General features: G+C 52.6%; 1 pseudogene; it reads left to right on the top strand.

Annotated features, from left to right (window-relative positions):
* The first annotated feature begins 11,980 nt into the window (after nucleotides 1–11,980).
* On the top strand, nucleotides 11,981–13,736 carry LOC149808811 (ERAD-associated E3 ubiquitin-protein ligase HRD1B pseudogene; annotated as a pseudogene).
* Nucleotides 13,737–16,059: the final 2,323 nt, after the last annotated feature.

Here is a 16,059-nt window from a genome sequence, read left to right as displayed (position 1 = left end):
GCTTGCCGCAGCTCGGAAATGCATGCGGTCGGAAAAAGACGGGTCCGAAACGGCTTAAATTCAGCAATTCGCAAACCAAAATAATTGATGCTGCGCTGCAAAGCACAGCCTCCACTAGTACTTCTTGTCTGCAAGCGATGATACGATTGTTTTGTGTTCAAACGGACAGATGGATAGATGTCGATGAGCCATCACCCTCCATACACCACAGGGGAAGCGGAGGCACCGCCCCTGCATCCTCATCGCAGCGCTTAGCCAGGCAGTGTGATTCGCGGGTGTAGATGCCCAAAATGCATGAATTTTAGGGACGAAAGTAGGGGCGAAACCCAGTCTGGCGAAGCACTGCCTCACAACAGTGAAGCTCAAATTGATTCACCGTACCGGGGACCACGAGTCGGCGGGTTGATGGTGCTGAAAGTATGACAAAGCTCCACCTCAAGAGGCAGCAGGCATCAGATGCTAGTACCGTACTATAGACAATCATTTTCCACAACAATTGATCAGCTGCCTGCATCCACTGCGTCACGTTCACTATCTTAAAACAATACTATTTCTGAGATTGGATAGAACACTTCATGAACTCCCGTTCGCGTTACGTAACGCTTCTGATCGATATTGTCTAGACTTCTTTGATTCTCAAGTAGTTCTCGGAGTTACCAATGTCCATGTGGATGCGGAAGTGTTGTAAAGAAGTTATCACTACTGTAGCTGTCAAGTTGGCATGCATGGCGACGACCTTACCTCATTTCCATTTCCGACGAGCCGCAAGGTACCATGCAGGCAGCAGAGACGATGCGGACGGAGTATGGCACTGGCATACCCATGGTCTTGTGCAGTGCATGCGACCCGTCCTTGGCCGAAGAGCTTCGGGTGGCGTGTAACTGCGTTGACTTCCTCCCCAAGCCGTACACACAGTCAGCAGTTTTGGAGGTGATACAACGCCATGCAATCGGCCGCGCAGGCAGCTCTCGTGCAACGGCCTGACAGAGCTTCGCCAGCCAGTTTGCTTCGTGAGTGTGTATCCCTAAAAATGCATGACTATTTGGGGCAGACATGTTGGGGAGCCGAACCCCATTCTGGCGAAGCAGCAACCCTACTCTGTGGACCGCCTGTCAACGTCTGCAGGTGGCGGTCGCCGCACCCGTCCTGTTTTTCTTCGTGACCATCTCACCAAGGCGATGCTGTCACCATCATCAGTGTTATATTACTGGTGGCGCAGATGGTCAGCGCTGGGAACAAAACCATCCCCCCTCGTGGTCAGCAGATGCTTGGCAGTGGGGTATCGCAGGCGTCAGATGCTGACGATGCATACTTTTGAACACTACGGCATCCACATGGACATTGGCAACTCCAAGTACTACTCGATATTCGCGTCTGTGGCTGCTATGGGAACTCTCGTGCGAGCCTGTTCCTCCAGGTTGTCTGACACCGACTTCGGCATACTCCTGGAAGAGGCCTGGAGCAGCTGCCGGGAGGTGATGTGCAGTTGTATGCTGCTGCAGCGTTTCCTCCAAGGCTTGCGTATCTGAGGTATGGATTTGGATGCTAATGCCAGTGTGACGGCACTGCCATATGCGACGCCGCAACTCCATTTGCAAGACGCATTTAACGCGTCCTGTACTGTGGCCGATGTTGGTTCCTCTGCAATATCTTTTGCCATTGCTGCAATTGCCGCCATTGCGACGTACGCCGTTGTGTCCCTGACAAGCTAAGCGCAGTGCTTCGCCAGACCCTCCGATTTTTTGGATCCAGATACCAAACAATGCATGAATTTCCGGGACAAAAATCGGGGTCGAAACCCGTTCTGGCGAAGCACTGGCTAAGTTGGCGAGAACTTCATACTTGGGGGGTTGAGGGGTTCTACGAACCTGAAATGTATTCGACCACTGTGATGCAAGATTCGACAAAAGAGCCTGCCAAAGCGGACCCCGATACTGTTGGGGGTTCTTGTTAGCTTGTCTAGTGCACCTCGCTATCAGTTGTTGTGTCCAAGTAGTATGGCTGCTGTCATGCATGAATCAAGGCTCCTCCCCAAAGCGTTTGGGCCCTTGGCTTTTAGGGCAGCAAACCACTGATGGTGATTGTGTATCATTTCACCACTCCACTCCGCATGGACGTTGGCAACTCCAAGTGCTCTACGTACGATCTAAGTTTCCCTTCGACCCAAACTTCAGACGCCTGCTGAGGGCTGAATATGATGTCAGGTTGTACCAGTGCTTATGCTCGTGCGTACGCCATGAAGGGCTACTCCCTCAGTCCGCCCAAGTTGCAGTTGGCTTCACCTATGCAGCGTAGGGAAACATATATACCAATGGCCGTACGCAAAACTTTAGCGGTTGTACGTAGGGTATCACTTGGGGATCATTGCTACCATCACTTCACATGAGGCAAGCATACCACTGCCACAAAGAAAACCCGCACTTTTGCACCTCAGTTCCCCTATTTGTGTCTTATCCCTAGATCACATTCATGCATTTTCGGGCATCTGGGCCTGCAAATTTCACAGCATGGTGAAGCACTATGTTAAAGTGAAGCGATACATCACGCTATGCTGCTCAGTCAACCACGATACAACGTACCCTGAATGCAACGTTTGCAATGTCGCCAGGTCTTGATTATTGGCCTGCGTGAGGTGTGTGCTGTCTTGAGGGTGGTGCTCATCTTGAGATACTTAAGAGATAGAACGCTTTACGTTTAGTGCTTTCCTGAATGGGGGTTCGAACCTCATTCTTGTCCCAAACATCCATGCTTTTTTGGGCATCTGGACTCGAATATGACCGGGTCTGGCGAAGCACTGTATGCTTGCGCTTTATAAGCGCTCCGTTTGCGCGCTGTATCGTACACAACCATCACCCTCGAAATATTTAGAGATAGAATGCGCTCTGTGTGTGCGCTCTATATGTGCGGTGTATCGTACGCTATAATCACTACTTCAACGACATGTGTTTTACCCGATGTGTTGAATGAGCTCATGATGCCTTCATTAGGCTGATACGCAACGTCAGTGTCGACACTGCAGCATGTCGCCCATCGACAGACAGTGCGAGTTATGCATTTCAACGCCTTTTTTCCGGCGAGCATCATGTGATTATTGCCATCAACTGTGCCTAATACTCAGCAGTTTCTTGGCTCGGTAGGGTACCTAGAGTGGTGAAAACAAAAGCTATGATGCATTTCTCTGGCCCACCACCATGTAGCAAACGTGTCTGGGTACCTTTGATCCTTATACTCAACCCCATACAGCATATCTTGCTCAACGAGCGTCCTGTCTTTTGTCTGTTTGCGCTTCATATTGCTCAGTGCAAGACTCTCAGGCTGAAGCTGTTGCACCTCGGTAGGAAGCATGCCATGATGGCCCATCGAGGTGGTGTCGTGATTGTTCCAACACATCTTTCCATTCGCTCATATCTTTATTCTTTGTGTGTTCGTTCATGTTCCTCTAGCAAATCGTATCATTTGTAGATGTTCTCGTTGAGAGTGACTTGGCACTACTTGTGCCATCTCAGGTGTCCATGTGTTTCTTGAACCCACATACAAATCGACGTAAGAAGCAAAACATACCCCTCCTTGCAGCAATAGTGCCTAAAACACATTGATGACACACTGCAACTCTTGATATTCTCAGTGCAACTGAGATATGCACATGTGCAGCTGATGGCAATGCATGCCAGGTGCTGTTTTCGTGATTCAACGCGTTGGCATGCTGTACCTTTGGGTTACACTCCACACATTTACATGCTTGCTCATTCGCGGTCCATTCAGTGACGCTGTTTCTGGTGCACTTTGTGAATCGCTGCGATCGTTCGTTCCCATAATGTATCTGGGAGTAACACAGAAGATGAAGATGATTGGGGCATTGTCATTTCATGTATTCTTTCTTTCGCGGGCTGGATGTGCTGAGAATATTACGTGGCACACGATACGACACTTGCTTTGTCACAACACGACTGAAGTGACTGTCTTCTCACAGCTGCATTTTGTATATGGTGTTTTTTTCTCTTGCCACTGTATTGTCTTCGTCCGGTTAGCTAGCACTTTGACTTTTGAACAAGGTCAATACAGGTTACTTTTGACCTGTAATGCGCACTGCATTTATCATTATGCAGGTGGCGCTCAGCAGCCCTCTGTGCATGTGCACTTTTGGCCATTTATCATCCTTTGGGTTGAACTGCACGCGTTTTGTTCATGCTATGTTCCTCGATAGAAGCCCTCTTTGATGTGTTACAACGAAGCGGGAAAGCAAAGCCCTCTTTGATGTACTTTATGACAGAAAACGGAGTGTTGTGCCAGAATTTGTATACGGACAGCTTCGTCAGTGGACGGAGTGGGCTGGATTGCCATTCTCGTGGATGAGCCTGAGTTGTCTTGCTCCTTTCACCAGCTACTAGCCTGTATCTCGAGATATATGTCCAAGCGATATTGCTTGGCCTTTCCATCCAGTCGATTGCAAAACCATCCTTGCATCAGCCTCCTGAGGCAACATACTGAAAGCACCAGGATGGATGGCTTTTGTGGGCACCATCCTGATCATGCAGCGCGGATGTACCGCGTTGGTACAGGTACAGCAAGCTCGCCAACCGGTGCAGTTCTGAGTGGAAGATGGAACACCCCACAAAGCATCGGCAAAAATAAAAGAACAAGCATGTGCCTGACATACTGGTTGTGAGGAGAAGATGCATTTGGTTCATAATAATTTACAGAGCAGCCGCCTGGCCACGTAAAGCCAAACATGGCTGAGATTTGCATAGGCAGACTCACAATGAAACGGATCAGATCTCAAAGTCAGAGTGTTCACAAGAACCGACAGCCACGCATGGACATGACACACGGAGACAAGTTTCAAACGTCACATCTGGCAAAATAAAGGATCAATACAAGGGTGCCTAATTGCAAACGCTTAGACCAGTGTCTCTGGGTACAATGTCAGGTCCGTTGAAAGAATCAGCCCATCCTTCAACATACAAACCCTCGGGAGGCACATAGCAACTGGTTTTCAAATCAAGCCGGACCCCACGTCCAACAACGCAAGGCGGCAAGCATAGAAAGACGAAAAAGCATAGAACAGAGATCCATCCCGATGGTCAGCATTGACAAAGCTAGCAAGTATGGTTCGGCAAGCACAACTGCGGGAACTCAATGAAAGCGCTCCCACCCCATTCGCAGAGGCGTGCTGCTCAAACCAATCACGCAAGACCAGGTAGCTAAAATCATGAGCGCGCAGCGCAATACATGCCATGTAACATGGCAAAAAAAAAGCAGTTTATACAAAACTGCTTTTCGTTGACAGCAGCCAAAAAAGGCTGATTCTTAGCTTTTCGTCAGCAATTTGTGCATTCACCACAGCAATTGCCAGACCTGTGGACCACCGCGATGCATTCGAGTTGAACTTGAATTGTGATGGAGACAGAACTTGAAGTTGCCAAGTTGTCCGTGTGCTCAAGTTGTGTCATCGAAATAAATGCTCTATGGGAAGTGAGTTCTTGAATTCCAGCAAGCCAGTGGCTTCGCCCAGCTCCAGGGGTAAAGACAACATATTCGATGACATGTTTCAGGATATATTTATACTAGAGTATCATGCATTTGAATAACTATCAAGGGGCCTCAACTGCAATGTGCTACTTTCATTGCATGCTGCGCGACATGAGGCTTGTCGCAATCTCGCCTGACCAAGCTCGTGTGGGCCGTGTTTGAGACAGCACTTCCCATGACGGTGTGCTTTACCGGACCAGTATGCCTGAACATGCATGAATTCTGAGAACAGAAATGGGAGGTTGTCCCGGACAAGCACTGGAGTGAGGGGTTGATCACCGAGGGCCGCAGAGAACCTGGTAGGCTCAGATGGAAAGCCGAGGGCTGCAGAGTTCCAATAAGCTTGCTCAGATAAACTCACTTCCCCAAGAGGCCGCTCCTTGCAGAGACACGTGCCGCCCTGGAGCACCGGTCGGCAAGGCGGTGGGTTCTGAGACAACGCTGACGAGCTAGGCTGTGGAGAGTGGTGTGCTCGGGCAAGTCCTCAATTGCGCATCGCTGCTGAACGCCGAAGCCTCGGAGCGAAGGTGGTTACGGTAGCGAGGCGTTCTAACGCGAGATCGCGGTGGTCGAGGGCTGTCTGCATGTATCTCCGCAGTCTGGACGTCCCGGGGGATGCTTGATTCAGCTGTCCGGACGCCGCTGATGCCTCGGAAGCCCCCCTCACTGATCCTCCCACCCTGCAAGCAGCACCGAGCATGGCGAGGATGATCAAGCCTGTGCAAACGTGTGCGTTTGAAGTGTCTTTTGTTGAAGAAAGATACAACACTTACCGCATCCACATGGACATCGACAACATTGACATTAAATGATGATGCATCCTTTTACACACTACCGCATCCTCATGGACGTCGGCAACTCCCAGAACTGCTTGGAAAATCAGTGCACCATTTATGTAGTGGTAATGGTGGTATGCAGCACTCCGCCTGACTGTGTCATTTGTCGCTCCAGATGCCCACCGTTACCATCACTTGAGGCACGTTTGGTGCCACAAATGCCGCATTTTGCCATCTATCTCGCGCTTTGCAGCCGCTGATCGCAACAAATATGCGGCCGAGATTTGCGATTGTACATCGACATTGATGATACTTGTTAGTGCGAGTCACCCAGCGATGATGTGTGCATGTGGTGTTTGCAAACCAGTTACTGCACCTTGTGGAGGATGTCTGGGGTATGTGTACATGAACTTCACCAAAGCACCATACACTAGGGGCAACAAATTGGAAAGAGTTTAGACGAAGTCTTCAATTCAAGCTAGTGTGGATGCGGTAGTGTGAACTCGACCCTTTATCGGCCTCAGGACGTATTATATCTCCACCATTGAACTACAAACCCAGTAGATCATATGATGAAGATGGGTGACAGAATCCCAGCAAGTCAGGCGTGAAGCCCCCTCATTTGAGCACGCTTACCGAGTCAACGACAGACTTTCAACTGCAGGGGTGGTGTGACCCTAGATCGATGAGAACGCAACGCAGCAATGACCAACACAGAGCTGCTGGGAGCGTTGTGGCAAGCAGCCAAGGGAACACAGATGACAAACTAAAATAGGATAGCAATGCAGGGACGGCACATCGCCATATGGCGGTTCGAGCCCATTTATGTTCCGTGTTCTATCATTATTACATCATTACTTATGATTCCCAAGTAGTTCTTCGAGCTGCAATGCCCAGTAGTGTTTTTTTTTTTTTTTTTTAAATACATCATGAAATCACATAGACGTTATCGTCGTTACTTCATGTTCCGTGATCAGAATTCATGAATGTTCTGGCACGTAGCGAGGCGCCATACGCACCCGGTAGCAGGTGATGAGAGTGCGGGTCTGGGCGGGATAGGCGAGGCCGTGGAGGGCTGGCCAAGGGAGTTCGGAGTCGTGTTCGCTGCCATCGCTTCCCGAGGCGCTCTCGCTGGCCAGCCCCGGGATCTCTAAGAGGTTGCCGCTGTCCAGTGTACAATAGCGCGGGGCCACATCAGCATTGCGCTTGAGAAGCCGCGACATGGGGACATCGTACCGGCGTGCAACGCTGTAATGCATCCGCACAGGTGTTAGCAGTGAAAACCGACCCAAAACACCTGAGGCAACCCTTGCGAGTTCTGGTACAAGGCCGAGCATGCAACTTTTAAGTTAGAACAAGCCAGACGGGCAAGCAGGCGTATCACAGATGAGTCACGGGATCACTATCGCAGACTATCAATAAACTAGAGTGCCCCAGTTTCTGGGGTGTATGTATGTGGTTGCATGTATGTGCTTGTACTGGTACGGTACAAGCACATACGTCCGCTGAGAGGGCGGGTGGTACATTACATTGTTAGGTATTTGCTGCCCTGAGGACTCCTGGCAACTCGATTCTCTCCCATGCCTCTCCCTGGACCATCCACTGCAATATCCCTGTTTGGGATGGCACCCTGGCCACTGGTTCAATCTATAGTGGCCCACTAAGTAATTGACCGGAATGAGTATCTCAAAGACACGGCCCAGGGGATTCTTCTGGAACAGGCTGTGGCTAGTCTGGAATTTTCTGGCTTCAGGGCGCCAATATATATCTCCAAAGGAAGGACTAACCTCAAATGCCCATCCACCTGTCAAGGAGAAACAGTGTCAAGTATTGTTGGGTGGTGACCAAGTATTGTCGGGCGCCGATATGTATGTACCAAAGTGTCAAGGAGATACCACGTTGCAAAACAGGAGACCTGCGTCTGACCGCGGGCGTGTACAATTCATCTTGGTGCGGCAGCCATGGTGTCTGGGTCACAATGGTCATGAGGGATATGTAATGCGCTCGGTGCCAGCATCACTAAGTCATTGACAATACTAGAACAATCTGACGATAGCTGGTTCTCAGCAGTTACCTGGCAAGCGTGTCCCCAGGAAGGGTGTAATGCAGTCGGGGCTGGCACGAGCACGGAAGAGCGATGCAGTCACCAGTAGAGACCACTGCACCAGTCGGGAGGTCAGGGTTCAAAGCGTAGACAGCCGCGCAGGACGTTCCGCACGCCTGTGCGATGTATCCGATCGACTCCCCGGACCTTACGACATGCATCGGCTGGAACCGGTCGTCTTGGGAGGAATCGTTTGCGAGGAGGCGGGCAAAGTGGCGCAGCGCCTTGATGTACGAGAGCCAGAAGCGGCCTTCGTGGCGCATGCTTGCCGCCGAGCTGTCCGTGAACAGCGTGTCTGCTCGCATGCAGTCGCGCATGTTTTCGTATGCGTTGGTGTCGCGTGCGAGAATCTCCTTGGCACCTGTAAAGCCGCTTTGCTGCTCATGAGCTGTACTTATAACGCCGGCTGTGATAGAGTAAGCAGTAGCTCAAAATTCAAAAGCTGAGGCAAGCCTCGCAAGTCCCGCTGTAAGGGCGAGCATGCAATCCGAGCACACATGCTAGAAGGGCAAGCAGGCGCATCACAGACGAGTCACAGGATCGATGATCGCAGCCTATCTATAAACTGGAGTACCCTGGTACAAGTACATACCCGGAGACACTGTGTGGTTCTGGGAGTTCTCAATGTCCATGTGGATGCGATAGTGCGGTAAATACATGGGGGCACTTGTGCTGTACTTGATACAAAATTGAATGCGAGGAGAGGTTGAGTGAATAACAGAGGTGTGCAAGCGTCACGCACCTGATCGATATGCTCGAACCATGAATGCGAGATCCTGGTCGCGGCCCGCATATCGGCTGAGATATTGCAGGTAGCCAGCGGCGTAGTAGAGCGAGATAGGAGGGTCACACAACGTGTGCGCGGTGGGTGTACCGTGGTCACTGTATCCGTGCTCACGTGCTAGCCATGTAGCTGTTGACAACGTCATCTGCAGCAGACGTCATAATTTGGGCCAGCGGAGGCTCGTGTCACAGTCGTCACGGTTGAACCGCGACGACTGCCAATTGTTGACATGGTCAAACAAATGCAGCGAAGTTTCATCCCAGTTTATTCGGGTAGTCGGCATGGTTCATTTAGAGTCAATCGCACGTGTCAATCGCACCGTACTCTCTTCATTTCACCATCATCACCAGCAATACTCACGCGACTGGGCTCGCACCACGTTGGCCGTCTAAACTCAATCAAGGTGCCTTTTGAACGCGTCACGCACCTGGCAGAGACCTAGACGCATTTCCATGACGTCGTCCGACCAAGTCGACATCGAGGCGTGTCCCCCGCTGGAAGCCATCGCCAAGGCTGCAAGGACGTGCGCCTCCACCGACGGGAAACATCCCGAGGCGCATGTGCCAATCGCGTGTTGCAGGACAGTTCGTGGCTCCATCCAGCTGCTTGGGGCCGTGCTGACGGTCGGCGACGGTGTCCGACTCAGCACTCGTTTTACGAAGCTGGCTGTGTCGTGCCCGTAAGAGCGCAGGCGACCTGTGCAGCTACGTTGTAAACACGTGTGCTAAAAATCGTTCAATTATCCGAATGTTGTTGGAAGGCTTTGAGGACGTAGTTGCCTGCCACACAGCTTTCGAACGCTGATGCAGCAGCGCGCAAACAAACCAAAAAAAGGCATGCGCATAGCAAAGCTTGAGCAGTGCAGATGACGAGTATAAACTGAATCTTCAAGCTGCATCAAATTGTTAATGCGATGGTGAGCATCCGAATCCCTGGTTTACGAACCGGCGTTTTCGCTGGGCATATGCGAGGGGCCTTGACATGCGAAAGAAGAGAAATGCGTTTCGCGATCCCTATCCATTATTCATAAAGTCTATGCAGCATCATCTAGGAGAAACAACGAATGAGCATGCACAGAATCATAAATAAGCTGTGACGTACATTGCGAGGAGAGCTACAGCAAATACAACGTTCAGACGCCCACATACTTTCCAGAACAGCCGCAGCAGCTTTCCACGAGTGAACATACGAATGTAACATCAGGAATGTATTGCAAAACATGCACGCTAGCGCGCATAGACCATGTGTTTTGCGTGTTCCTTACTGTAAACGGTTCGTGCTCATGGATAACATAACGTGCGGCAGCGCTTCCATAATGGGCGGTTTGGATTTACCTGGAGTTTCCTGGCCTCTTTTTCCACTCCTGCTTCCATCATGGGCGCACATGCAGTTCCCCATCCTAGCAGTTGCACTGGCACGTCTCGGGTGTACAGAAGTGCCCGTCGAGCAGCATTGGAACGACAGTCCTCCCGATAGCGACTGGATTTGTCTATAAATCACATAGTGAGCCAGGCCACCGAGAATATCTCTGCATGTTTGGTATCATTTCTTACGAGATGGATCCCCCCAGGGTATGCCAATACGCGCTGCTTCCCATCTGTTCAGAAGCCGTAAACAGTCAACCACAAACAAGTTTGTGTTCAGCTTGATGACAGATGCAGCAGGTTCCCTGCTCTCAAATCCTTGAGTCGTGGTGGTCATGTACAGGCAAGGCATGGTGCCCCGTGCGGTGAGTCAGACTTGTTTTTTTGTCGTCCGAGGATCATTCCCGCCTTCCGCAAGGTTCAAGGCAACCAAACCGAAAAGGCCTTCCATGGTTATTTCTAAACTCCCCTGATGACGATGTACATTGCTCAGCATTCATCGCTGACGCTGCGCTTGCGAATCGGCGATCTAAGCGCATCAAAGTGAGCCATCTGCGCTGGGACAGGCGACAAATATCTCAGACGTGTCAGTCCTCGTGATTGCCCGAGGAGAGAATATCGTGAGTTCTCGTCAGTTGCCACCTGGTCTGGCGAGCATTGACTCCGCCAGAATCTTCGGGCCCGTCAACGGAGTCACATTTGCCACGTGCCTTTGTTGAGCACAGGCATTGAACACTGGTGTCCATAATGTCATCCGGCCTTCCTTTCTATGCAGCACCTGATGGAGCGTGGCTGGTGAGAGGGCTGTCACTCCCTGGGAGGCCCAGGGGACCCGAGGGGCGGGGACATACTGTGGGGCGCTGTGTGATGTCGCTGCAGGCACGGGCGGCCGGGCCCGCGAGATGACAACCTGCACGCTCCCATCGATTGCCGACGTATCGCGTCCACTGATGGTCGGATTCGCGTCTTCTCTCGAGGAGTTGGGGTGTAAGATTGGTGATTCACAAATTGGTGAATCACCACTGGAAAAAGGTTGCGGATCCAACGTTGCACTGGTGCTAGCAGAGTATCTCGCAAGCACAAAAGAATGTGAAATTACGCTGCCAGTGTGTTGGAACTCGCCGCACGCAAACATTATCGCTGTTGGCGTCTCCATGTTCCAAGGCTCCTATGCCCAAGCCTGGGCTCAGGGTTTTGGACATGAGTCAGACCCTTTGATGGAGACGCGTGTCCCACATGTCCAAGTCGTGGGCATACGCTGTGGAAGGACAGTAGACTTGCAGATACATGCAATTCGTGCACCAATATAAGAGGGGCGTGCTATGTGTCTCGCTTGTCTGTCACGTTGGACCTCGGTTCACAGTAGTCGCGATGCCGTAAGTAATGACACGTGCTGTCTTGAACAATAGAAGTATTTGACACGATGCGGCTGATGAGCTTTCCACGATACGCCCTGCTGAGCTTTGCAGCGGCTGGCGCCCTCACCTTCCATGCTTTCTCGACTCGGAGACAGTGCGTTTCCTGATCTCAAAGATCTCAGGGCATGGCAGCTACACGAGTGGTGCATCACATTTCAGAGCCTGCATAGCAATTTCAATTTCTGATTGGTTCCTGGATGCCATGGCTCGAATTCACTCTTTTGCTTGAGCAGGTTTTTCCCGGCCATGCACTACTTGGCCACGTCCAAGTTCAGCATTGCAGCGCTCGGAAATCTTGGATTCGTGATATCCATGATATGTTACAAGATCGTCACAAAGGTGGGTTTTGTTTCATGCTGAGTCTGTGACAATACGTTTGCGTAGTTGTGCGCACATCTGCGACGAGTGTGCCTTGAGGGAGCTCAGATCGATAGAAACAAGCAATTATAGTTTGACTAGCCGAATTGAAAGCGCACAATGACGCCAAGGGAGGATGCTTACCCAAGCGCACCTTCTGACATAGTGTTGGGGAAATGCGACGACCCCACAGCCTTGCTTCTTATCTCTTGGCGGCATCTACTTTTACCTTTCAACCGCTATAAATCTTGTTTATGAACAACAGTGAGCTGTATCTCACACTTGCCATGAAGTGTTGGTCTCGTTAACTGCCTGAACCCTGACGAAGTCTCGGCTGGATATTTTTGTGCATGGAACAGCTGCTTCTCTTGTTCAAGCATCAGGACCCGAGCTGCTCAAATTTACAGTGACCGTGCAAGCATCACGTGGCTTTTCCTTTGCTTGCTGAGCATGCCGTACGCAAGAACGCAAAGTACCACCCAACAACCACATTTTCAGTCTCCAGCATCTACCAACTCATGGTAAAAGTCTTGCACTGCATGATGTTCCTCTGCTCTCAGTTCTTGGATGCTGCCAATCAATCATGGAGCCTTTGACCTTGCATCGATAGCCTATATTCTTGGACCACGAGCACGAGGTGACCCTCTGCTTGATAGCTGTGACATGAAACGCTCGCGCTTATGATTGCATAGTCCCCCCCTATTGTACCCCCAGCGCTGACAAACTGTTCTAATACCAGCTTACCTTGCCATTCAGTGGAAACTTGAGGCACATCATGCAAAGTGCACGATATCTACATCCGGGGCAAGAGGCCGAAGCTCCTTGGGCACATCCCTGTCGGCGCAGCACCTTCAAAGACATGTCGCGGTTCACGATTGATTGATTCATTCTTTTATGAGAGCAGGCGTGCCCGTCGGCGCAGCGCGCGCCTTCAGAGACATGGTGTGATTCACAATTGATTGATTCATTTTTTTATGAGAGCAGGTTTTCCTGGGCAGTTTGCGCGAGTCAGAGGTGGAGCGCATCAACGAGAGAATCAACCACGGGATTATGGAGACATGTCTGGCGATGACTGTGTTTCGGCAGGACTTTGATGCAGCGTTTGTAGCGTGCTTTGTCGCGCTCGGCTTTGTCAAGATCTTCCATTGGGTCGTCCAAGACCGAGTCAACTTCATACAGACCCAGCCCGCAGTGACCGCGCTGCAGCACATCCGCATATCAGCCTTTTTGACTTTCCTTGCTGTGCGCTTCCTCACTGCTCCCGCCAAGCCACAGTGCTTTGCCTCTGTCTCTCCCTGCAACGAGAGCTGTTCCTTCACTTATGATGACTCCCATGAAAGAGCTCAGTCCGACAAAAATCTGCACATTCTCCTCCCTGGGCAGTTTGCACATGAGCCCCCGTGATACAGCTCAGTGACAAGATGCCAGACGCACATGTCGCTGACTCATTTGTCCAGCCATGCTGAGATGAGTCTTACAGTTGCCAATGTACTTCCCTCAAAAGCAAACGCCCACCTCGAATCTATAGTCCCCATCTGTGTGGGCTCATCCGTGGCATGTCCCCTGTATCATCGGATATCCACTCAGTTGCAAACAAATACAGCGCTCGGCTTCCTTTCATCCACAAGATGCAACCAATGCTTCGCCGAACAGGGTTCCACCCCCATTTTGTCCCCAAACTCCACGCATTTTCAGACATCATTACATGCACACCACGTCGTTTGGCGGAGTGCAAAGTACCACGCACAAGCAGGTTCCTGTCAACTTTACTTGGCTTCCTTTAGTTCATATCATATGGTCCATCAGCCTGATCCTGATCGCGATGAAAGTGTCCTCACTTAGTTCATGTGGCACTCATATGCAGGTTCTTGACACGTTTGCGATGCGCGAGACTCTTGGTGCAGCTCTCAAGGGTCAGGCCTCTTACCAGTTGCTCTTTGCGTTTGAATATGTCATCCTGTCCTCGATGATCTTTGCGTGTGGGGTCAAATACATCTTCACGCTCGTCGACATGTACCTTGAGCGGCAATGGGAGGCTCGAGGCCTCTACATCTTCTATCTCGAGCTCCTCATGGATATGCTGCACCTCATCGTCTACTTCACGTTCTTCTTTGTGGTGTTCTCCAAGTATGGCCTGCCGCTTCACCTCGTTCGGGACCTCTACCTCAGCTTTGCGAACCTCCGGCAGCGCATTGGTGATTTTCTGCGCTACCGTCGCGTCTCAGCACACATCCATCTCCTGTCCGACGCGACCGCGGACGACATCAACCGTGCCGGCAGCGTCTGCATCATTTGCCGCGAGGACCTCGGCCCGACGGAGCCGGTCAAGAAGCTTGCGTGCAGCCACTGCTTCCACCTCTCCTGCCTCCGCTCCTGGCTCGAGCGCCAGCAGTCCTGCCCCACGTGCCGTTCGCCGGTCTTCCCGCCGACGCAGCCCCCGGAGCGCGTGCCGCCCGCCGCGGCAGCGGCGATCGCCGCAGACGTGGCCGCGCCGCGTGCCGCCGTGGCGGCGGCGGCGGGCGTCCCCACCCCCGCCGCCAGCAGCGCAACAGGCACACAGCCGTCGGTCACCGCCGCATCGCTGCGGCACCGAACCTCCGGCAGCCAAGAGGCCGGCGGTGCAGACTCCCCGTCGACGGCATCCACTTCAGCTCCCGCTCCAGCAGCGGCTGCTGCCGCTTCTGCCGGGCCCGCGCCTCCCAACGCTGAGCCCAATGCACACGCCTCCACTCTCATGTTGAGCTCGATGCCATACGGCTACCCCCCTATGTCAATGGCGGCCTTCGTCCCGGTCGCCCGCCCCTTCCAGTACGCAGGGCAGCAACGCCCGAACGACGCGGCCCCCGCGCTCATGCCTCTGATGCCAATCATCTTCCCCCCTCCAGGGTACCCTGGGCACTACTCCATGATGCCCATCACCCCACCGCAGGGCGCAACAAGCGAACAGCAAGCAGCCTCCGCCGCGGCGATGGCTGCCATGTCAGCAGTGTCGGCGGTACTAGCCACCCCATACGGGCATCCCATGATGATGCTCCCTCCGTACCACATGCCGGGCCATGCGCCTATGAGCGGGGGTTATCCTTGGGCGCAGGGTATGGGAAATGCCACTCACTCAGGTGCAGTACCCTGGAGCGCAGCAGGCCCACCCCCGCCGAGCCCAGGCCCTCAATCAGCGCCGGAATCAGCCGCGGCCGCGGGCCCCTCAGGCTCCCGGGAGGCCACGACCAGCGTCGGGGCGTCAGGGGGCGGGGTCGCAATGCCGGAAGTGTCGGACGCTGCGCGCTTGGAAGCGCTTGCGGCCCTGCTCGGGGGCGCCGGGAGCCCCGAGCAGCAGGCGCGCTCCGCGGCGGCGGCCTCCGCCGCCGTCGCCGCGTCGGTGGATGCCACCAAGCAGGTGTTGCAGGCGCAAATGGACCTGCTGCGTGCCCAGATGGACCATCTGCAAGAGGTGATGCCACAGGCAGCCACCCCGGGTTTTCCCCTGCCGCGGGCGGGTGGTTCCGGTGTTGACGCTCCTGCACAGGGCTCCGTGGCGGAGTGCACAGAAGCTGCGCAAGATTCGGCAAGCTGCTCCACTTCACTGGCAGCCCATCCGCTGACGGAATCGGGTGGGGCCAAAGCGGGAGACCCGGCCCCATCTTCGACATAGCGCTTCTAGACGGATAACTGAACTCGTTAACCTGGTTGCCGCAGAGTATCTTGATATCGGCAACGTGTTTGGCATGGT

Source organism: Nuphar pumila, unplaced genomic scaffold (genome assembly GCF_984573655.1).
Source record: "Nuphar pumila unplaced genomic scaffold, dmNupPumi1.hap1.1 HAP1_SCAFFOLD_2162, whole genome shotgun sequence".
Classification (NCBI taxonomy): Eukaryota; Viridiplantae; Streptophyta; class Magnoliopsida; order Nymphaeales; family Nymphaeaceae; genus Nuphar; species Nuphar pumila.
The sequence above is the reverse complement of the archived record's forward strand: the minus strand, read 5'-3'. Positions and strand labels throughout refer to the sequence as shown.